We start from the raw sequence: 24,893 nt of genomic DNA, 5'->3' as shown, positions 1-24,893 counted from the left end.
TATTGCCATACACCAATTTTGGACCATATTCGGGACTCGAATTATTTTATATGAGTTTTAAGTATTTTTTTGTTTTTTTCGTAAACTATGAGGGTTAGGGGAGATGGATAGCAGAAAAGGTAAGGCTTAGGGCTCCGATTTCTAATATAGACAAACATATTGGAACGAGGAAGTTTGAAGAAAATCGGACATCGTTTACCGACATTCTCAAAGTCTTATTTCTCAAAATTCTGTCATATTGTGGTGGAGTGGCCTAGTATATTTTTTCAGGTATATATTGAACTTTTGTGAGGGAGGAGCCAAAAAGATGTACCGGTCCATTTTTTATTCCATTTCACATTACCTCCGATAAGGTTATTTGGGGGGTGCACATTTTTAAGAAAATCTGTCATTCCCACTTTAAGAGAGCTATTATTCAAAAATTTCGACATTTTTGATCTCGCACCTTACCTAGGTCTTATCTGAACATTACCATGTGGCAAGTCTGAAATATATCGAATACTGGATGTAAGACTTTAATTTTTCCCAAAATTTTGAACTTTTATGTGGGAGTTGGCAGAAGAAGTGAACCGATATTGTCCATCTCCCAACTTGATCTAATTTTATTTAAAAATACGATGTGCGAAGTTTGAACGAAATTCTCATTCCTACAGGGTTTAGGTGAAATGTCTCGCAATTTTTTAGAGAATTATTGTGTGGTTTTGTAACGTGGTTTTCTCCTCGGCGACGTCTCCATAAGGACACCCCAAACCTTATGAAATGTAAAGAGTTACATTCTCCCTTTTTTGGGGATAAAAATCGGGTGTTTTATTCATTTTAATACTGGACTATAATCTACTTGTGGGAACTGTGAACCCGAAGCTCCTGTAAGAAATACAAGCCCGAAGCTCATGTTTGAACTGCGAGCCAAAACTCCAGTAGGGTCGCTCCAGTGGTAAATATATTACTGGCCAGAGGACAGTAAATAATTACAATACCATCACGTATCCATTAGGCAAGCGCTCAGTAGTAGTGCTCCTCAATCGTCACACGAAACCAAAACTAGATACGTAACCAACATATTTAAGTCAATGAGAATTATTCATCATGCGTTGTAAGGATGATGATGGTTGATTTGTTCGGCGATTCATTATGTTACTTGAGTTGGATGTTGGCTATATGTTGTTATTGTTGTTTGAGTGCAATGTTGGTACTGGTTGGTATTAAGTAGTGGTGGGTTGTTGTTGCTTGCATGTTTGTACGCAATCGCTCTTTGTTACGTTGCAGTTCTCGAAAATTTCCATTGATCCCAGGATCTGTTGTCATGAGAGCTGTCATTTAAGTCGTCATTACTGTACTGTTCTTCTTCATCCACAAGTAATACTATTTGTATTTCCGCTTGAATCCGAGTAGAGAGTAAAAATCGATCGAATTTGCAGCTGTGATTTGAGGGAGTAAAAATAATTACAAATAAAGACTAGAAGGGTATCTTTTAGTCACAGTCGAGTGGTATTGAAAAATAAGTGTACCCGATTTTTTTTACTCCTGCTCGAATTCGAACTGAATTTAGTCAAGGGTATTTCAATGACGGACGAACACGTAGAAGCCCCTATTGACAACATTATGAATTTTTATTAATATTTTCATATCTTAAATGATACGTGACGTTACCGTATTATACTCTGTTAATTCTTCTGAGAAACTTATATTTAAATTCTAAAAATAAAAACAAAGTTTTTTTTTATTTTTTTTTTTTTTGTTTGTTTCTCTTTCTTTTCATAATTCGTTAAATTGTCATTGAAATTGAATTCAATGACCATTTGTAATGTGTTTACGGTCTTGCTGACAGTTACTCATTGAATTGTGTCACATTCATTTAATTGTATTGTTTTTTTTTTCAATTGTTTTTAAAATTGCAATGGACGAGGTATTTCTGAAATGCAGGTGCACACGGCTCATGTGAACGAATAAATTATTGCTCAATAATTGAAAATATGTGAAAAAATGTTACGGAAAAAATCGGAAAACATTTAGAAACGGAAATTAAAAATCCGTCAGATGAATGGATTCAATTTTAATAGGCAATCTATTCATTTATTTGTTTCAGTTTATTTATTTAATTACTTTAAATATTATATGCCCCGGAAAACTTTCTCAATTTTTATATTCATTTATTTTTTATTGAAAAATTGGATTCAAGGAATTTCCATAGATACAAAAAATTGTATCACTTAAATATATTTCTGTGATTTTTTCTTTGTCACAGAATTACAAAATAATTTATTTCCATTTCCCATTAATTTAAGCGAATTATTCAATTGATTTTTGCCATGCTTCCAGCTCTTTACTTATTTCGGCTTATTTCGTACAGAGGATGCCTAACATTTGCATAGGAAATTCCTAATATTAGCATAACAAATACAAATTGGGTTGTGAAAATCCCTATCAAATCGAATAAGACATTTCCAGCATCAATTCGAGTTTTTTTTTTGTTTCTTTTCGGGGGCAAATACCAAACAGCGGAACGAAAAAGCCTGTCAAAAGCCAATAACATAAAAAACAGCAAAAGACAAAGAAGCTGTGAAACGAACACAATTTTCAAATACATTTTCCTTTTTTCCCCAATACAATGTAATGTGGGGGAGATTTGTAGGCATCTTCTCCAAGCGAGATTGAGATTCACAACACCCTGAGAGAAATAAAGGGATTTATATTGGATAAATGGGTATGGCTTTTAACGGGGTACGAAGTACAAATCTTTAAATTGCTCACATATGTCACCACTAAACAGGATTATTAAGATATAAGTTGGTTTTAAAGCAATAAAAAATATATATTTTTATACCCTCCATCATAGTATGGAGGATATATTGAGTTTGTCATTCCGTTTGTAACACTTCGAAATACACATTTTAGACCCCACAAAGTATACATATTCTTGATCGGCATAAAATTCTATGTCGATTTTGCAATGTCCGTCCGTCTGTTCGTGTGTCCGTCTATCCATCTGTCCGCCTGTTTGTCTGTCCGTCTGTGGAAATCACTCTAGCCTCCGAACAAAATGAAGTAGATTGATAAAATTTTACTCAAATGTATATTATGTCTGCAGGACTTTTGGTATTGAAAATGGGCCATGTAGGTCCACGTTTTGGTATAGCCCCCAAATAACGGTACCTCCCGATATTCGGTATTTTTATGATTTTAGCGACAATATTCATCAGAATTCTTTCAAATTTGGTGTTTGATGTTCGCAATGGGTGCTACAGCCTATGACAGGAGATTGTCTGTGCAGGTCCACGTCTTCATATAGCCCCCATATAACGCAACCTTCCGATATTCGGTATTTTGATGATTTTTGCGACAATAATCGTCAGAATTCTTTCAAATTTGGTATTTGAAGTTCGGAATGAACACTACAGCCTAGAACAGAAAATTATCTGGGCAGGTTCACGTCTCCGTATAGCCCCCATATAAGGGTACCTCCCGATATTCGGTATTTTGATGATTTTAGCGACATTATTCACGGGAATTGTTTCTAATTTGGTATTTGAAGTTCGTAATGGATACTAAAGCCTATGACAGAAAATTGTCTGTGCAGGTCCACGTCTTCGTGTAGCCCCAATATAATAATAATACCTCCCTATATCCGATTTTTTCAAGTTTCGCATTTGAATATTATGATAAAAGTTGCCTATGCAGGTCCATGTCGTCGCATTTTTAACGGTTTTTATTTTTTGAAAATTGCCAAATTTGTTCCAAATGGCCTGGCCGAACTTACAGCTTTTTTACTTGCTTTAACCTTAATACTTTAAAGAAGACCTCCGAACCCTCGCCTGTTTAAAGTCTGTCGATGGAAGACCTCTGAGGATACCTTGAAAAAAAGCTTGAAAGTTCGACCATTCATAAAATACTAGTAAAACAGTTTTTACTCATAGAAGAACTTTGAAATGCTTTATTTTTATACACTCCGCCATACATAGTAGGGAGGGTATATGAAGTTCTTAATTCCGTTTGTAACTCATCAAAATAATATTTTTAGACCGAACAACGTATTCTTGGTCAGCGTAAAATTCTATGATGAGCTAAATCAAAAGGAATAAAGATTTGAACTAAAATTTTGCACCGATCTGTCTTTTGTCTGCAGGTAAGTCAAGTTCGAAGATGCGCTATATCGGTCCACGATATCGTATAGCCCCCATACAATGGTGCTGCCGATATTGGGTATTTTGATGATTTTAGCCACATTTTTAATGGAATCGGGTTAAAATCTACACAAGGAGTTCCTTCTGAGTACTTTACTCCTCCCTGGATGAGAATTGTCTAAATAGATACTACACCCTATGAAATAACTTATGCAGCACCATGTCTTCGTATAGCCCCTATATAAAGGTTTTTATTTGAGCGGTATTTTTCGAAATTTTTTGAAAGCTCCTTCCAAAGTCTAGGATGGAACATCTTTTTAAGATACGTGATTGAGATAATCAGAAGGATCTTATGATCGATCCTTTACACTGGTCATCCATGAGAACTTCTCTGGGTCTTTTGTGGAAGAATCTTCTGATCTGCTTTGAGAATCTGTTGGTCTGCTGTGAGAATCTGTTGATCTGCTATGAAAATCTCGCCTAATTTTCTATGAGATAATCTACTGATCTTCTTTAAGAAGGAATCTTGATATTCTATCAGAAGTTGTCTTTCTTCTATGAAAAGTTTGATTGCCAGTCTCTGTGACGATCTACTTATCTTCCATAAGAAGATATTTTCGTCTGCGAAAATGAGGAAATCTCCTGAAATTTTATGAAAGTTCCGGCTGATGTTATTTGTAAAAATCTCAACATTTTATTGAAGAATACCTCAAGTTCTTCAGTATCAAATCCCTTGATTTTGTATACCTCAATGCTAAGATTTCCTGATATTTTCTGAGAAGTTCTAGTGATATGAGAACACCTCTTTTGAGAATTTTTCCTAATATTTTCTATGAGAAGATCCTTTTAACTTCTATGACTAGATCGTCTGATTTTCTATTAGAACTACGATTCATACTCTCTGTAAAAATCACACGATTTTTTATGGAAATACCCCGCGATAATCTACAACTAGTTCTCCTAATTCTCTTTCTTTAATTTTTTATACCTCTCTGAATATATTCTGATATTTCATGAGAAATTCTACAGATGTGGGAAGATCTTCTGATATCCATTTAAGAAGTTCTACTAATTTTCTACGAAAAGATCAATTGGACGATCTCTTTATCTTCTATGAGTAGATCGTCTGATCTCCTATTAGAAGTTAGATTCATACTCTCTGCGAAAATCTAATGATATTTCATGGAAACACTTCACGATATTCTGCAAATAGATCTCCGAATTTTCCTTCTTTGATTGTTTATACCTCTATATTCTGATATATCATGAGAAATTCTACTAATACGGGAAGATCTTCTGACATTCATTTTAAAAGTGAATGGGATGATCTCTTTATCTTCTATGAGTAGATCGTCTGATCTTCTATGAGAAGATTGTTTGAAACTCTCTGTGAAGATCACCCGTGTTATGAAAATATTTCCCGATTTTCTATGACAAGGTCTATAAATCATTTCCCTTTGACATTTTAACACGATCTTATCCCCTATGAGAAGATTTCCATATATTTTATGAAGAGCTCTAACGGTTTTCTCCGGGAAAATCTACTGATCTTCTCGGAGAAGTTACATGGATTTTTTTAATAAATTCTTAACTTATTTCAGAAGATTTTTCTAATTTTTTATTGGAAGTTCCACCATCAACAAATTTTTGATACTTTTATGAGATCTAAAAAATGTTCAAATGTTCCCGTTTTTTTCTTGGAAACATATTCTGTGAGAAGTGCTTCTGACCTACGAAAATGTCAGTTGATCTCCTCAACTTTTATGAGAAAACATTCCATCTGGTTTTCCTTGAGAGGATATCATGTAAAAATGTCTTCTCTCTACTCTGAGGATATTTCGTGATATTCTATGGGAAGATCTGCTGATTTCCAACGAGTGTTAAAGTCCTCTATTCAGAGAATACCTATGATAGGTAAAAAGTCTCAGATAGGCAGAAGACATTTTAGTTCCTCTATAGTTAAGAGGTATTTTATAATTCCTCCGTGGATGGTATGAGAGGACTCCTAACAATGGAAGTAGGGACAGGCTCTTCTGTGTAAAGAAAATCAGTGAATGGTCGTATATCTGTAGAAAAAAAGGAAATTTTGTCCAGAGAAATCCAATGAAGACGTTGAAGAACTATTGGAGGTCATATCATAACAATTTGTCTGTGTAAAGAAGACATGTATCTTTGAAAAACATTCAAAGTTCTTCTGCCTGTAGATAGTCTTTATAGAGTCTAATAGACCTGTGAAATTTCTACTATTTTAAAAATGAGTGTGAGGCCTTCTAGTTCTGCTAATGATCTTCTATCCATTGAAAAACTCTGAATGGTTTTCTATTCGTAATAGAAGTGTGAGAATATATCTGTATATAAAAGTGTATCCGTATAGGAAAGGTCTTGTACCCATAGAAGACCGATTTATAAATGTTTAACCAGAGAAATTTTTTCCTGGAATAGTTTTAGCTTTCAAAGTCAATTTTTCGATCTTTTGATTTTAGAAAATTAGACTTTGAATTAAACATTCCAAAATTGACTTACATACCCCTATTGAACACATCTATACCTTAATTAGCTGAAATCCAGATAAAAATGACCATATGTATGGTTGTATCGATTTCAAACATTTACAAAATGTTGGCCTACATTTCTGGCCAACGAATGCACACATAAAAACATTCATTCATTCGATAAACAAAAAATAATTTAATTACACATTTCATTTTTATATTTATCTAATAATGGACAAATGGCCAATTTGGTTTGCGGTGATGGTGGTGCCGGAGAAGATCGTCCATTCATTATTGAAAAAACCAAATATGGAAAATTGCGACCTTGTTTGTCAATTTTTGAATTTATTATCAACTATTTGCGAACGAACGATTTTCCATGGAATTGTCAATATTTAATGAAAATACCATTCAATGACTTTATGTTTGTTAATAAACAAATATTTAATAAATGTGTCAAAACAAAAAAGTTGAAAAAAAAACTTGTTTAATTTTACAGTTGACAAACTACAGGCAGTGGGATATTGAAAATAGGGAAAATTGTCATATTGAAAATAGTATTTAAAATATGTACAAATATGTAAATACACATGTAAACTTACATATGTAAAATAAGGGGAATATAGAAAATTAAATATTAAATAATTAAAATTTGTTTTTCATACCGGGTTCTTTTGCAAATAATTATTTTCAATAAAATACTTTAAACCTGGTGAAGAAATTATTCGCAACCCTATATTTTATCCGAAATGCACACACTTTTTAATTACAAAAATTTTTATAGAAATCTACAATTATGATCACATCAAGTAGATATTAATAAAATTTCTCATTCCTCCCATTTTTATACCCTACACCACATAGTGGTAAGGTTATTATGTCTTTGTGCATTTCTTTGTAGCATGGAGAAGGAAGCGAGATAGATCTATACTTACTTTTGAGGATCTTCATAGAATTACTATCTGAGACGATTTATGCATGTCAGTCCGTCCGTCTTTTCATATATTTTCGTGAACAAAATCCAGGTAGCATTTATTATCCAATTGAGATTAAACGGTTCAAGTTTAGATATAGCTCCCATATAAATATCTTCAATCTATTCCGGGTTAATTGTTCACCAAATGGCCAATATCAGTCCAAAGGTGCTGAATTTTGGCACATCCGACCAAATTCAGTCTATATAAATGTTTCATTCGATTGATACAGATACAGCTAAGTGCCTAAATTTTGGTCAAGATAGGTTCAGATTTGGATATAGCTTCATATATATCCGATTTCAGGTTTATTGCGCACCAACGGCCAATATCTGTCCAAATAACCTGGATTTTGTCAAATCCGACTGAATTCAGCTTTGAAACAAGTACTTCATCTGATATGTGTTTAAGTCCCTCACATGCGTAATACACACTCCACAAGAATAGTACCAGATATCAAAAACAGCCCAGAAATACCTCTGTCAAATATTGTCGAGATCATATGAGATTAGCATATAGTTCCCATATATAGGGTGAGATGAAAAAACTGCATCCCATTTCAGACTGCTTTCATTTTTAAGCCACTCGTCAGACAGCTTTTAAAATTATTCCAGTGACAGCTCATAATATTGTTTACAAGCGTACAAAGCATTTTGGCGAGAATTTTCCAGAAAAAAGGTATTCGTTTTCGGAATTCAAGCGTGATAGTGTGATTTCTTTATATTTGGCAGGAAAACCGCAAGTGGCTATCGTCAGAGCACTTCAGCATTTAAATGTGAATAAATCATTTGCGTCTCGTTTCATCGCTCATTACCGTGATACTGGTAGCGTAGCCCGATGTCAAGGAAGTGGACGGAAGAAAACAGAAACAGAAATGATTCGAAAATTAATGAAGCGACCTGATCGAAACCCGCGTCGCAGTGGCCAAAAAATGGCTCGTGAGCTGAACATATCGCAATGTTCCATTCGGCAAATGTTGGAAAATGAGTTCCAGGTAAAGCAATTGAAATTCCAAAAAGTGCAAGAACTTACACCGCAACAGAAAGAAATTAGACTCAAAAGAGCTAAAGATTTGCTTTGCTTGGCCGAAAGTGGTCAATTGCCGAATTTGGTTTTTCTCCGTTTCCGATGAGGAAACATTCGTTGTCCAGCAGTTTGTAAACAAACTGAAACCCAAACCCAAGATGTCAGCTGAAAATGTGCATCTGCGGTTGGCCACTAGAACTAAAGCGCCGGCCATGGTGATGGTGTAGGCCGCCAAAACAGCCGATGGTCACTTTCCGCTCGTATTAATCGACCGTGGCATCAGAATAAATATCGAATATTATCGCGAAAATATTCTGGAGGGTGTATAAAAGACTTGGGCACGCAAACATTTTGGCCGCAGACCTTGGACATTCGAACAGGACTCAGCACCATCGCACTCAACACGCGCCACCCAAGAATCGTTACAAAATGAGGTTGCTCGCTTCATTTCCAGCGCACAATGGCCACCAAAATCTCTGGATACCAATCCGTTGGACTATTGTGTCTGGGGTATTTTGGAAAGCTAGGTTGGCACCAAAAAAATACCAAAGTTACGATCACCTCAAGCAAGCGCTTCGCCGGGATGGGCCAAAATACCGCAGAGCCACATTCGGGCGGCGTGTGACGGTTTCATTGGCCGTTTAAAGGCCATAATTTGTGGCAAATCTGACCAATTCGAACAAATCTAAACTTATTCTAAAATTTGATGCTATTTCCGATATTTTTAGCTTTTATTCAATAAAATTCAAAAAAAAAAAATGTAAAAATTATTGCGTTTAACTTTGTTGCAGTTTTTTTATCTTACTCTGTATTTGTTTCATACGATTTGGTGTTTAAGTGCCACACATGCGTAATACGCACTCAACAACAAGGATATTTAATACCGAACATCAAAGACAGCCCAGAAATACCTCTGTCAAATTTTGTCGAGATCGGATCAGGTTAGGATATAGTTCTCATATATATCTCTATCCGATATCAGGTTTAATGTGCACCAAATGGCTAATATCAGCACAAATGTACTGAACCTTGTGCTTCCGACTGAATTCATCCTAGAAACAAGTAACACAAATTTGTTGAAATCGGTCCAGATATAGCTATAGCCTCCATATTCGGTTCAATATAGCTGTAGCTCCCATATTCGCTCCCATATGTACCTCTATCCTCTTTTAGGTTTAGTGCGCGCTAAATGGCTAATATCAGCCCAAATCGACTGAATTTTGGCACCTTCGACCAAATTCACTCTGGAAGCAAGATATCAGATACAGCCCGGAAATACCCCTGTCAAATTTTATCAAATTTTATCAATTTTTTAATACCTTCATCTGTTTATAAGGCTGTTGTTTATCATATATGTAATATCCGACCAAATTTCACAGTCCACCGAATTTTTCCATTGGGTTAAACTCGGTCCGGTATTTCTATTGCTCCAATAAATATTTGTTAATATAATTCTTATCGAAGTCATAAAATGCACTATAAAGCTATGTTATTTGGTACTAGAGGTACAGAAACCTCCGTCAAATTCTTTGAAAATCAATTCAGAGTTAGGTATAGTTCCGAAATTGTGACTACCATCATGACATAATAGGCATTCAAATAAGGTTCCTAGTTGGTACGATTTATGATCATAAATTCCCAATATAATTTTTTTGTTGCGGAAGCTATACGCCTGGTGGTGTAGGGTATCATATAGTCGGCCCCGCCAGACTTTTGACCTTTCCTTACTGTTTTTATTTTGTTTGTGTAATTTACATTTAATTTACAAACTGATGATATGGGATTTCCAACATTACCAATAATCCAAAACCCATTTCAAGGGAAATAAAGATGTTCCAGCAATTGTTGCATTTATTCCGATAACTTCCCATGATGGCAATGTAATGCAACATTGTTATAGGAAAAAAACATTTACAGGTCTACATACCTCCACATTTATGCGCCATTGAGAATTCTCTGCAAAATAAAACATGAAAATTCATCCCGGATATGTCAATAATATTCCAACATAGCCAATATTTTCGAGTTCACTGTTCATTTGGCGGGCTGAAAATAGCAAAAACAATAATAAACATGCAGGACGGACATTGGGGCTCATTGTGGCATTGCCTGTATCAAATGTAAAATGAAATAATATTTATGTTCCAAATAGGCGCCATATTGCCCTCGGAGGAGATGCCAACAACAATGATGGCAACAATAATAATATTTTTTTTTTGTTTTGGGGGTTGGAGAATTATTAACCGAAATCCATGCAAATCGAAAAAATTAAAAATGTTTATATAATCTGGTTCATTGTTGTCGTTCGATGTGCATAAATTTCCCGGCCTTAATACAGAGACAAACAAATCTGCCATAATCATCATCCACATCCACATCATCATCATCATCATGATAATCAGAAATGCATACAACGGCAAATAGTTGAATGGAAGGACAGACAGCCCGACCGACAGACAAACGGATAAATGCCACATTGGCCAAACAAATGTTGTTGGTTGTTTTCTCCTCTTTTTTTTGGTGAGGAGAGGTTGGAGATTGGGCGGTCATCCGCAAATATAATGCCCCTCAATTATGCCGCGAAATTGACAATTTTCAAATTGCCATGGGCTACCCTGACCATTGGATATGATTGACATTTTCAGTTGAATTGTTCATATCAGGTTTTGAAAATGGGACCGTATTTAAATTAACAGCTTATGTGCGCTTTAATGTCAGAGAGGTTGGCTATTTATAGCATGGATTTAAGGAAAATATTAAACATTGGAAAAATACAAAAATAGTAATTCCATCCCAAACGATTTTTATGGTTTAAATGATAAAAAACACACATACAAATTATTTGTTCTTTTTATTAGCTCCTACCTTAAATTAGAGGAAATGTTTTGCAAAAAATTTCAGCTGATGCGGTCAAAATTGTGTCATTGTGGGTCCATAAGTCTTCAAAATTTTTATACCCTACACCAAATACTGGTAAGGGTATTATGTCTTTGTGTATTTATTTGTAAAATGGAGTAGGAAGCGAGGTAGACCCATAGTTTCTTTTGCGGTTCTTCATAGAATCACTTTCTGAGTCGATTTATGCATGTCAGTCCGTCCGTCCATCCGTTTGTCCATGTATTTTTGTGAACAAAATCCAGGTAGCATTTATTATCCAAATGAGATTAAATTTTCCAAACAATATTTGTTTGGTCCAAGGACGAACCCTATTGAAATTTGTGAGTATCGGTTCATATATAGATAAAGCTCCCATATATATCTTCAACCGATTTCGGGTTAATTGTGCACCAAGTTGCCAATATCAGCCCAAATGACCTGAATTATTGCACATAACCTGAATTTTGGCAATTCCGACCGAATTCTGACTAGAAATAAATGCATCAAATTTGGTGAAAATCGTTTCAGATATAGCTATAGCTCCTATATATATGTTTCATCCAATTTGTGGTTTTAAGCCCCTCACATGCGTAATATGCACTCCACAAAAATTATATTTTGTAGCAGATAACTTATGGAGCTCAAAAATATCTCTGTCAAATTTTATTGAGATCGTTTTAGAATTGGATATAGCTCTCATACATATCTTTATCCGATATCAGGATTATTGAGCACCAAATGTCTAATATAAGCCCGAATGGATTAAATTTTGGCACTTATGACGGAGTTCAGTCTAGAAACCAGTACATCAAATTTCGTGAAAATCGGTTCAGATATAGCTATAGCTCCCACATATGAATATTTTTTCCAATTTGTTTCCCTCAGTCCTCACATGCATAATATGTACTACACAAGAATATTATTTGGTACCAGATATCAGATACAGCCCAGAAATACATCTGTCCAATTTTACCGAGATCGGATCCGATTTAGATATGTCTCCCATACATATCTTTATCCGATAACAGGTTTATTGTGCACCAAAATGGCTTATATCAGCCCAAATGAACTAAATTTTGGCATTACCGACAGAATTCAGTCCAGAGGCAAGTTCATCAAATTTAATGCAAATCGGTTCAGATAAAGCTACAGGGTGAGATAAAAAACTGTAAAAAAGTCAAACGTCATAATTTTTACATTTTTTTAATTTTATTGAATGAAAGAAATTAGCATCAAATTTTAGAATAAGTTTAGATTTGTTCGAATTGGTCATCTTATGGCCCTCAAACGGCCAATGGGATCGTCACACGCTATGCGGTATTTTGGCCCATTCCCGGCGGAGCACTTGCTTGAGGTGATCGACATTTTGGTATTTTTTAGTGCCAACCTTGCTTTCCAAAATACTCCAGACACAAAAGTTCAACGGATTGGTATCCGTAGATTTTGGTGGCCATTGTGCGCTGGAAAAAAGCGAGGAACCTCATTTTGTAACCATGGCGCGTGGCGCGTGCTGAGTGCGATGGTGCTGAGTCCTGTTGGAATATCCAAGGTCTGCGGGCAAAATGTTTGCGTACCCAAAGCTTTAATACACCCTCCAGAATATTTTCGCGATAATATTCGGCATTTCTTCTAATGTCACAATCGCTTAATACGTGCGGTGAGTGATCATCGGGTGTTATGGCGGCCCACACTATCACCATGGCCGGCGCTTGAGTTCTTGTGGCCAACCGAAGGTGCACATTTTCAGCTGACCTCTTTGGCAAGTAAACATTATCATTTTGTTTGTTTACAAACTGCTGGACAACGAATGTTTTCTCATCGGAGACGAAGAAAACCAAATTCGGCAGTTCACCACTTTCGGCCAAGCGAAGCAACTCTTTAGCTCTTTTGAGTCTATTTTCTTGCTGTTGCGTTGTAAGTTCTTGCACTTTTTTGGAATTCCAATGGCCCGAGCTCACTTTTCAGTATTTGAAGAATGGGATATTGCGCTATGTTCAGCTCACGAGCCATTTTCCGGGCACTGCGACGCGGGTTCCGATCAAGTCGCCTCTTTACTTTTCGAACCATTTATGCTGATGTTGCTGTTTTCTTCCGTTCACTTCCTTGACATCGGGCTACGCTATCAGCAGCACGGTAACGAGCGAGACACAAAATATTTATTCACATCTAAATGCTGGAGTGCCCTAACGATAGCCACTTGTGGTTTTCCAGCCAAAAATAAAACAAGTAAAAAAGCATTAGTTCGGCCGGGCCAAACTTTTAATACCCTCCACCTTAGGGTAAAGAAAACATTAGAATAAATGTGGCAAAAACCATAAAAATACCGAATATTGGGAGGTACCGTTATATGGGGGCTATACCAAATCATGGACCCATACATGCAATGTTTCGCCACCGGAGCTGGAACCCATTATGACCAACAAATACCAATTGTTAAACAAATCCGTGAAAAAATGTGGCAAAAAAAAATTAAAATACCGAATATCGGAAGGTACCCTTATATGGGGTCTATACCAAAACGTGAACCTATACATGCAATGTTTTGCCACACGCACAGGTACCCATTATGACCTACAAATACCAATTTTCAGACAAATCCGTGAAAAAAATGTGGCACAAATCATCAAAATACCGAATATCGGGAGGTACCGTTATATGGGGACTATACCAAAACGTGGACCGATATATCATCATTTTCAATACCAACCATCCTAGACAATACAAATTGCTCTGCTAAATTTTGGCGCTCTACGTCAAATAATGTGGGCTGTATCGTGATTTCAACAGAAAGACGGACAGACAGACTGACATCGTTAAATCGACTTAGAATTTTATGCTGATTATGAATATATATACTTTATGGGGTCTGCGACGAATATTTAAGGATGTTACCAAGGGAATGAAAATGTTAATATACCCTCCTGTTAACATACCCCTTCATAGCGAATAACTTTTTTTTCTGGAAAGTTCTCACCAAAAGGCTTTAGTACACTTGTAAACCATATAATGAGCTGTCAGTGGAAAAATTTTAACAGCTATCGGGCGAGTGGCTTGGAAATGAAAGCTTGATTGCAGTTGCTTGCAGTTTTCTCATCTCACCCTGTATATCTCATATAAAGTAAAGGAAGTAGTCGATGTAGTCCAAACCTGGCATGTCGCAATATTTATATCATATTTATTTAGGTCCGATACGATATGAAGAATATTGGCCCATTCCCTCGGAGCCTACTCCAAAGAGGGTCATGTGTTTAAATTATCAAAACAGAAGTCAAAATATATTTAAATAATCGAGGATTGGCTGAGAGTATGCATCTGTCGACTAAACCGACTGATACTTTTTAACTTGTTTTTATTCTAATGTCACGTTTTGAATGAATGCTAGATTTAACAGGGACCTAAAAGGTTCTGCCCTTTTGTTCACTACATGGTGGTACAACGTCTTACGTAAAAGAATAAGTGCGGTTGTAAGATTTAGAAGATTTTCCAAGAGAATTTTAGTTTTATGTAATTCTTTTGTTCCTCTTCTATTGAGCTCACGATCTCGTCACTTGGGTAAAAAATGTTTTTTGTCATAGAAGTTATTTTTTAAATAACTTCTGGGGAGAATATCCCAGACAAGAAACAAGGGAACTGATGAGGATTGGTGGCTCTTTCCGAAACCTAGGTATTCCCTGCCTTACCCCCTGGTAAACATTACCATCGTTCTCCACTCATAAACAAATGTTGTTTTTATAAAAACAACAATAATGGGATTTTGCCTGACGATTTTTGCAACAACAAAATACTATGGTATCCCAAACAAGCAAGCCAAACACTGTTCAATATAATTTATTCCAAAAATTTACATTTTTTATTTGAAAATTACATAAAAAACTACCGGAGTTTCGTTGTAAACTAAATTTGCTAATTGGTAAGATTTATCTCAATTTCAATAACAAAAAGTATTCAAAACCACCCCAAGATCTATAGAAATTTTTGAAAATATAAATCAAGTCAATGACATCGTTGGGGACAAAATCGCAAAATTGACAGAGAGGCGTTGTCAATTGTTGGCATTTCATTGTCAAATTAGTTGTAAATTTCAAATGTCAATATTTGCTAGATTTGTTCAAAGCAAAATTTTTCTGTTATTAATACGTTTTATGTCTTCTCTCTATCTCTCCCGTTTTTAGGTCAGTATCGAATTACAAACGAATGGCGAACGTTAACCAAACAAAGTAACAACAACTAATCAGAATATTGTCAATGGATGGATTCTGTCAATGCTCAACACTTGAGAACCTCCAAAAAAGGTAAAGATGGCTCGGGCAGATTTATTTGTTATTTAGATTTCTGTGTTTGCCTTAATTATTTGATTTGCATAAATTTCAGCTGTTGATTTTATTAATGAAAATTCTTCAAAAACCAAACCGGTTTTCAAAACAAACAAAGATTCGGCATCTCCGATAGTTCCATATATTTAGCGATTGTTAATTTCAAAATTGATATTGCGATACATTGAATAATTTGAATAATCGTTCTAAGAATTTGGAAATATGTGTGGCAATAAAATCAAAGCAAAACGAATTCAAAGAAGATGCCAAAGTAACTGTATTCCTTAAAAAAAAAAAAAAGTTTATAAAAACATTAGTTAACTGTTGGGGTATTAACTGCTCGTTTTCTTAATTAATCAATGCGAGATTTCTTATTTGGCAAATCGTAGATAATAGGTTTGTAAAGAGGAGAGCTAGTTCTATGAATTAAAATATTTTAATTTGAGTCGTTTTGGAAGTCGTCAGTTAGCCACCCACGCTTGATTCGTCAATTTATTTTGCGTTCTTTTGATGAACAATAAAAAGAGTCAAATAAAATTTATTTATTTCCCGTGAAATATGGCATGGTAGGCGCCAATCAAAATGATCGAATGATGTTAATCAACTTGAGTTGTGAGGCATTTCAATAACCGAAATGAGTTGTGTATTCAGACAAAAAAGTTATATTCCTTAAAGGAAAGAACTTATTTTAGATTCTACTTCGGCTTGTGACCCCTGGCACATATACCAAAAGACTGGAGAGTAAACTTCAACTAAAACTTGGAGTACACCCACAAGCGAATATTTTTTCACTGAGGAGTAATATCAAATAAATGTGAAGATAAAGTAAGAATTTCAAAAATCCTGAATTGTCGCAACCGTCTACAACATCTATACCGGGTGAGATAAAAAAAAAACTGCAACAAAGTCAAACGTCATAATTTTTAAATTTTATTGAATGAAAGCAACAAATGTGGGAAATATTATCAAATTTTATAATAAGTTTAGATTTGTTCGAATTGGTTACCTGTGGCACGAATTATGGCCTTCAAACGACCAATGAAACCGTCATCCGCTCCCCGAATGTTGCTCTGCGGTATTTTGATCCATTCCAGGCGAGGCGCTTGGTTTCCAAAATACTCCAGACACAATAGTCCAACGAATTGGTATCCGGAGATTTTGGTGGCCATTGTGCCCTGGAAATGAAGCGAGGAACCTTATTTTGTAACCATTCTTAGGTGGCGCGTGCTGAATGCGATGGTGCTGAGTTCTGTTGGGATTTCTAAGGTCTGCGGCCAAAATGTGTGCGTAACCAAGGCTTTAATATACCCTCCAGAATATTTTCACGATAATATTCGGCATTTATTCTGATGCCACGATAGATTAATACGAGCGGAGAGCCACCATCGGCTGTTATGGGGGCCCACACCATCAGCATGGCCGGCGCTTTAGTTCTTGTGGCCAACTGAAGGTGCACATTTTCAGCTGACCTCTTTGGCAAGTAAACACGATCATTTTTGTTTGTTTACAAACTGCTGGACAACGAATGTTTTCTCATCGGAGAAACCCAAATTCGGCAGTTCACCACTTTCGCCCAAGCGAAGCAACTCTTTAGCTCTTTTGAGTGTATTTTCTTCCTTTTTCTGTTGCGGTGTAAGTTCTTGCACTTTTTGGAATTGCAATGATTTTACCCCGAGCTCATTTTTTTTAATATTTGCCGAATGGAATATTGCGATATGTTCAGCTCGCGAGCCATTTTTCGGCCACTGCGACGCGGGTTTCGATAAAATCGCTTCTTTACTTTTTGAAACATTTCTGCTGTTGGTGCTTTTTTCTTCCGCCCACTTCCGTCGGGCTACGCTACCAGTATCACGGTAACGAGCGATGGACGAGACACAAATGATTTATTCACATTTAAATGCTGGAGAGCTCTAACGATAGCCACTTGTGGTTTTCCAGCCAAATATAAAGAAATCACGCTATCACGCTTGAATTCGGAACACGAATAACTTTTTTTCTAGAAAATTATCACCAGAATTCTTTTGTACGCTTGTAAACAATATAATGAGCTGTCACTGGAATAATTTTAACAGCTGTCGGACGAGTGGTTTAGAAATGACAGCAGTCTGAAGTTGGTTGCAGTTTTTTCATCTCACACTGTATGAAAATTCCAGATACTAACTGAGGCCTCACAATCAAATTTGAGGATGCCAACTCTTATCACTTCAACCAATGCCAACTTTAGTGCCATTTAGTGTTTTTCGTAAACTATAGGACACATTTCCAAAGCCACCGCCAAATCTCAAACACAGATACCAACAGTAATCTAAATATATTAAATTTTGTGATTCCAGCTCTATCCCTTCACCCAATACTTAATTAAGTGTCATTTAGTACTTTTCATAAAATTATAGTACACACTTCCGAAACCACATCCATATGTTCAGACTACACATGAACAGTGACCCTAATACTAATTTTCAGATTTCAAGAACTATCTATTCACCCAGTACCAAATTGTACCAAATACAGTACTATTTAGTACCTTTCAAACAATTATTGTATACATTTCCAAAACCACTTCCATACCTCAATTTCAGACACCAACAGAGACCTTTAACTATTAAATTTGAGGATTCCAACCCTTTACCCAATACCAAACTCTTGTACCTCTTCGTACTTTTAGCACATCTGCACTACACATTTTCAAATAACCATCAAATCTCAAACACACATACCCTCAGTAATCTAAATATTAAATTTCAGAATTTTATCTATATCCCTTCACCCAATACCCAATTTAGTACTTTTCGAACAATTATAGTACACATTTCCAAAACCACCTCCATATCTTAATTTCAGATACCAAGAGGGACCGTAAGTTCAAATTTAAGGATTCTAGACCCATCCCTTCACCCAATTCCAAATTTATTACTATTCGTGCAAATATAGGACGAATTTCCAAATCACCGCCGAATGTCACACACAGATATCATCGGTAATCCAAATAATAAATTTCCGAATTTTATCTTCATCCCTTCACCTATCTCCAAATTTAGTACCATTTTGTACTTTTCGTACAATTATATTACACATTGTCGATACCACCTCCTTATATCCAGGCTACATATGAACAGTGACTTCAAAACCCAGCTTCAGATTTCAAACACTTTCTATTCGCCCAATACCAAATTGTACCAAATATAGTACTATTTAGTACATTTTGTGCACTTGAAGTACTCACTTTCAGGACCACCATCACAAACCTACCAATAACAGGGACTCCAATACAAAATTTCGAAAATCCTGCCTCATCCATTCACTCTAAACTAAAATTTAGTACCATTTGGTACAGGTCACACCCTTTGTACACATTTCCAAAACCATACTATCAACCTCAAGTCTCATAAAATAATTTCAAGCTCTATTCGTTCTTACTATACCAGAGAGCACAATTTTCCTCTTTTTCACACGGAAGCGAATCCTGCTCGCGAGTTGGATTGCTCGAAGTGTGGAATTTACTCTTCACTCTTTTTTGTTTTTTATGGGAGCACTCCCGAGTCACTCCTGTTTAAAACAATTAGAGTGGGAGGGGAATCGCTAAAAATAGTGAAAAGTGAAAATGAGCGGAAAAAAAAATATTTTGTTTTCTGATTTAAGTGTGCGTGTGTGTAACATCAAACGGAGTTTGATATTGCTGTGTACTGAAGAAGAGGCCGTATGAAGAGAGGGGTGCTCTTGTATATAATTCGACACATACATGGAAATGCAAAAAAGGCAAATTTAAACTAAACGAGTGCTCGACAAGAGCAAAATCTGCACGATTTTGAATAAATTGTTCTTCCTCTCAAAAACGAGGAATTATGCTCACTTATATTGAGCAACGTCGAAAAATTGAGTTTTCTACACTTTTTTGTTGTCAGAAGCGCACTCGCTCGAATTCATGTAAGTTTTGCTCTTTGAAGAAATTCGAAAGAGTTTTTCGGAAGCCTGCATAATACTAAATGGTACGATTTTAGAAGACTAGTACAATTTCGTAACATTTAACTTTTGAATTTCAAAAAAAAAAAAAAAAAAAAAAAAAAAAAAACTTTGGTATATCTATCCTGCACTCCATAAGTGACTCTCATTCCAAATTTCAGCTCATTCTCGCTCATTCCAATTGGCCAATATAGAGTATTCAATTTTTAGTACCTTTTAGTTCTTTTCGTCAAAATTTCCAAAATTACGCCTGATTCTCATGCAAAATTTGAAGATTCGATCGTCAGTTATTTCACTACTGTTTTAAATACGTAAATATCAAGATCATTTTTTTTCTGGGCATTGACGAGCCATTAGTCCCTCATTTTTTACAATTTTACATATAATAGATTAGTTTAACGGTCCACACTTCGTTTTCTTACTAAAAATTACTAATATTTCTAATTGCCCTTGTTGGTGTAAAGGGTGAGAGGGGAAATTACCCACAGCTACAAATATTGAAATGTTATTCTAATATCGGCGACCATTAAAAGAGACCACAACTACAACTTAATGTCAATCAATCGATCATTATGTATTGACATAACAGCCAAAAGTCAGGGGCATAAGTTGATACCCACATCAATGGAGTACATGTATGTGTGTGTGCGTGTGTGTTGTGTATTCATTATCCCCCCTAAGACAAGTAAACTCCCATCCCTATTACATGGCATTCGTTGGCTCCGACACTCATACATTTTCCTTGGTGGTTTACGTGGTGGTGGTGGATTATGAATTATGAATGTGCCAATTATGGTTAATTGACCAAATCGATAATGTCAATTTGAAGATTTTCGGTTTCTTTGTCTGTCAAATGCAGTGAAATTTGTCAGGACATTGTTCTGCATGTAATTGCATGTAAAAATGAACAGTCATCAGTTATCCTTTACAAGTTCTTAATGATGTGGGTGCGGAGATGGTATGCCGGTAGGTGGGTTATGCATACTTCGGCAATTTTGAAATAGAATTGCAGAGATAATTGATTTTGCAAATCAATAATGAAGAGAAAGCTTCGCAAGTTATGACAGATAAAAGTAATGGAAATTGTGACCCTTTGTGGGTGAGGTACTAGAAGGAGATTTGTCATCTTTATAACAGTTCTTGTGTTAGCAAAAAAGTTTGTATATGTGCAATTTGAAAAGAGTTCGATGTTTTTTTCGCAATTTATGAATTTATTTATGTTTTTCAAAATTTTGAACCCTATGTGGGGGAGGTAGCCGAACAAGTGGTCCGATCTCTTCAATCGTTAACACAGATATTGTGTTGATGGAAATATTGAGATGTACCTAGTTTGAAAAGAATCGGATATTATTTTCGCATTTTATGAGTTTCATGGATATTCAACATTTTGACCCTTTATAGGGGGAGGAAACCGAAGAGGTGCACCGATATACCTCGTCTTCACTGTAAATCTTGTGTTAGTAGAAATACTAGGATGTGTGAAATATAAAAATAAATGGATACTTATATCGCAGATGTACCAGAAGGGATGGTCCTATATCTACCTCATTTATAGCAGATGTAGGGTGGACGGGAATATTGAGATATGCCAGGTCTGAATGGAATCGGATGTTGATTTCGCGTTTTATATGTTTCATGGATGTTAAAAATGTTGACCCTTGGTGGAGGAAGTACCCGAAGAGGTGCACCGATATACCCCATCTTCACTGCAAATCTTGTGTTAGTAGAAATACCAAGATGTGTGAAATATGAAGAGAACCGGATGTTTAATTCGGATTTTTTGATCGTTTCGGTTATTTAAAATCTTGACCTTTTGTGGGAAGGTACCAGAAGGAATGGCCCGACCTCTACCATCTTTATAGCAGATCTTGTGTTGATGAAAATATTTATATGTGCCAAGTCTGGATGAAATCGGATGTTAATTTCGTGTTTTATGAGCTTCATGAATATTCAAAATGTTGAACCTTTGTGGGGAAGGTACCAAAAGGAGTGGACTGATATATTCCATCTTCGCACCAGACCTTGGGATAATAAAAATGTTGTGATGTGTGAAATTTGAAGAAAATTGTACTCTTGCATAGCATCTTTTAAAAGTTATAAATATTCAAAATTTGACCCTTGGCGGGGGAGGTACGAAAGGGAATAGACCGATATATCCCATCTTCACAGCAGTTCTTGCGCTAGTACAAATAATAGGATGTGTGAAATATGAAGAGAACCAGATGCTTATTACGGATTTTATGATCGTTTTGTTTATTCAAAATTTTGACCCTTTGTGGGGGAGGTATCAGAAGGAGTGGAGCGATATATTTCATCTTTACACCAGACTTCGGGTTAATAAAAATATTGTAATGAGTGTAATTTGAAGACAATCGGACTCTTACATCAAATTTTATAAAATTTGTAATTATTCCAAATTTTGACTCTTTGTGGAGGTAGTACTTTATTGAGCGGACCATATTGTCCATTTTCGCACAGGACCTGATGCAAATATTGGGATTTGCAAAGTTGGAGCAAAATCTGATTATCTGTTTCTTTCAGCACAGTAAAATATTTTCTGGAAAATGTCGACCTTTTGTGGGGGAGGTACCAGAAGGAGTGGACCGATATTTCCCATCTCCGAACTCGATCTAAGTTTGATAATAATATTGCGAAGTACCAAGTTTAGACCAAATAGGATAATCCCGGTATCTGGCACCAGTCAGACAGACTCCTATTGGCCTGAAACGGACTAGGTCCAAAGAGACCTAGAGTCGAAAACCGTTATTTCGATGAGGCACGTTTTGGCCGTATAAAATGATATAGAGGGTGTATATTATTTGATGCGGCCAAAACGCTAGGTCATATGGATGAGGGTTAAAAAGAAGAAAAACTCCACATTTTATAGGCATATTTTTACTCAACTTTTTTAGAATTTATCCTGTCAGAAGGCTATTCCGAATAGGTTAGAATTGTCAAAATCTATCCAGCCGATCTCGAGTGTAAGCGGTTTACCTAACGTCCCCTTCTTGGATGTACATAGATCGATATTGATTGATAGATATGTTGCTATATGACCGATATCTTGTATATCAGCATCAATGTATCGGTCAGAAGTGACCTTCTCGTGCAATTGTGTTTTGACGGAATTAAAAACATTCGTAGATTGGTGGAAAATTTCGTATTTTTTTACATAAAAGTTTTGGTCTATTTTACCCTCTTAATATTGTCCGAAGACGGCCCAAATTGGTAGGCTTTTCCCCAACCCTAAATTCTAGCCCCATGTAAAATTTCGAGTCGATTGATCTCTAATTGTGACCCCTAGAGCAACTGTAAAATCGGGAAATCTCGCTGTTTTTTGATTAATTTTAAACCCTAAATATTTTGCCATCGTCCCCACCACCATGTAAAATTTCGTGAGGATCGGGCCATAATTGCGACCTGTAGCGTGATTACAAATTATCAGGGACATACGGCAAATCCCTTAAATATGGAGGTAATACATTGGAGAAACTGCAGCTGAAAGCATTGGAAATAGAAACAGAAAGCTCTAAAATACCGAAAACAGGAAAACCGGGAGGTGCCGTTTTTGGGAGCATTTTCAATCCCTAAGAATTATGTCAATTTCTGTGTAAAATTTCAAAGCCCTATATTTAATATTGGGAGATTATTTTAACATGATATTGGGTGAAGGAATAAAGCTGGAATCCCGAAATTAGTTATTTAGGTCTCAAATGTTGGTGTCTGTGGTCAAGATATTGAAGTGGTTTTGGAAATGTGCCCTATATTTGAATGAAAATTGTACTAATACTAAAACTGGTATTGTGTGAAGGAATATTGCTGGAATCCCGAAATTTGTTATTTAGGTCTATATTGGTGTCTGTGATTACGATGTGGAGGGGGTTTTGGAAATGTATCCTATATTTATTTATATATTTATTTATATTATTGGAATCCCGATATTTGTTATTCAGGTCTCTGATGATGTCAGCGTTTAAAACATAGAATCGCTGATCAGAAAATATATACCTTAAGGGGTATTTGGCCAGGTGATGCAAACGGAATGACAAATTTAAAATACCGTCAATTTTATTCATTTATAGTCTCCTCCACTCTATCTCAATTTCTGCAATAAGGATTTTTTTAAAGAATTCACTGCTCTCTTCCAGAATTTATAACACTTTGCTAGTTTTGAGATTTCTACAAGCATTTGCTCTAAAAATTTTTAAATTTCCATAGAATTTTCGCCTCAACAGCAAAACAAAAAAATCTGAGATTTTATCTGAAAACCAAACAAAATTCGTCTGCATTTCATCGGAAATAGGAAATTGAATCAAAGCCTTTAGCATAGAATTTTTTCAAGCACACATAGAATAGAAATATAAAAAATACACAATAAGCCAAGATAAGCTTCAGTGGCTTCCTTGCCTAGATATCATGACCACCAATGCCATACAACATACACACATGAGAATTGTATCTCCGTCTCGTGCACATTCCTCCCACATGACATTAAGTAATTCTTTTTAGATATTTTATTAGTCAATAAAATAATATTTACATATGTATGAATAAATATCATCATCAAAAAAAAAAAAAACGCAATTTGAACGGAAATGCCATTGGCAGTAGCAGTTTCCGACAGATACCAGAAAAAAAGAAGAAGCAAACGAAAAAAGCACAACTACATTGCCCCAGGAAAAAGAAATCAGGATATGTACAACAAATGTTATGTTGCGCAGGGAGTGGGGAGGTGCAGGGGAGGAGGTGTACAAAAGTGAATTATGAAACATGAATTTATGATTGTATGTTCGTTCGGTTTTTCTTTTTTTTTCGGTTCTGCTGACAGTGATTGTATCCAAAGCTGTTGGCTCTTCTAAAACCCCCTTGAGCCACAAAATGTTAACATTTTCTTTTTATGATTCCTATTTGTCTTTTGTTTATTTCCATGTGTACTACCGCAAGACATGAAGAAAGGTGAAATGGAAAGAGAATGTGAAATTGTTAACAGTGGCTAAAGTAGAATTAGAGGAAATGTGGAAATTGTAGTTTTTGATAGAAGTTGGCTTTGGGTGAGGTACCAGATATAGGGAAACGAAGTATTCCATTTTCATACTTCATCTAAAACAGATAAAAATATTGAAATTGGCA

General features: G+C 35.7%; 1 protein-coding gene across 3 annotated transcripts in view; it reads left to right on the top strand.

Annotated features, from left to right (window-relative positions):
- The window catches only part of LOC131801244 (trichohyalin-like), a 292,580-nt gene that overhangs the window by 68,845 nt on the left and 198,842 nt on the right, over positions 1–24,893 (top strand). Inside the window, exon 2 of one of the 3 annotated variants that reach the window (XM_059119680.1) lies at positions 15,663–15,782. The exons of the other annotated variants lie outside the window; for them this stretch is intronic. The gene's annotated coding sequence lies outside the window, so the exon portion shown is untranslated. The remainder of the gene's footprint in view (positions 1–15,662; positions 15,783–24,893) is intronic. 3 annotated transcript variants of the gene reach the window in all.

This window comes from Musca domestica, unplaced genomic scaffold, assembly GCF_030504385.1.
Source record: "Musca domestica strain aabys unplaced genomic scaffold, Musca_domestica.polishedcontigs.V.1.1 15, whole genome shotgun sequence".
Taxonomy (NCBI): domain Eukaryota; kingdom Metazoa; phylum Arthropoda; class Insecta; order Diptera; family Muscidae; genus Musca; species Musca domestica.
Note: the sequence above shows the minus strand (reverse complement) of the source record. Positions and strands in the feature narration are given on the sequence as shown.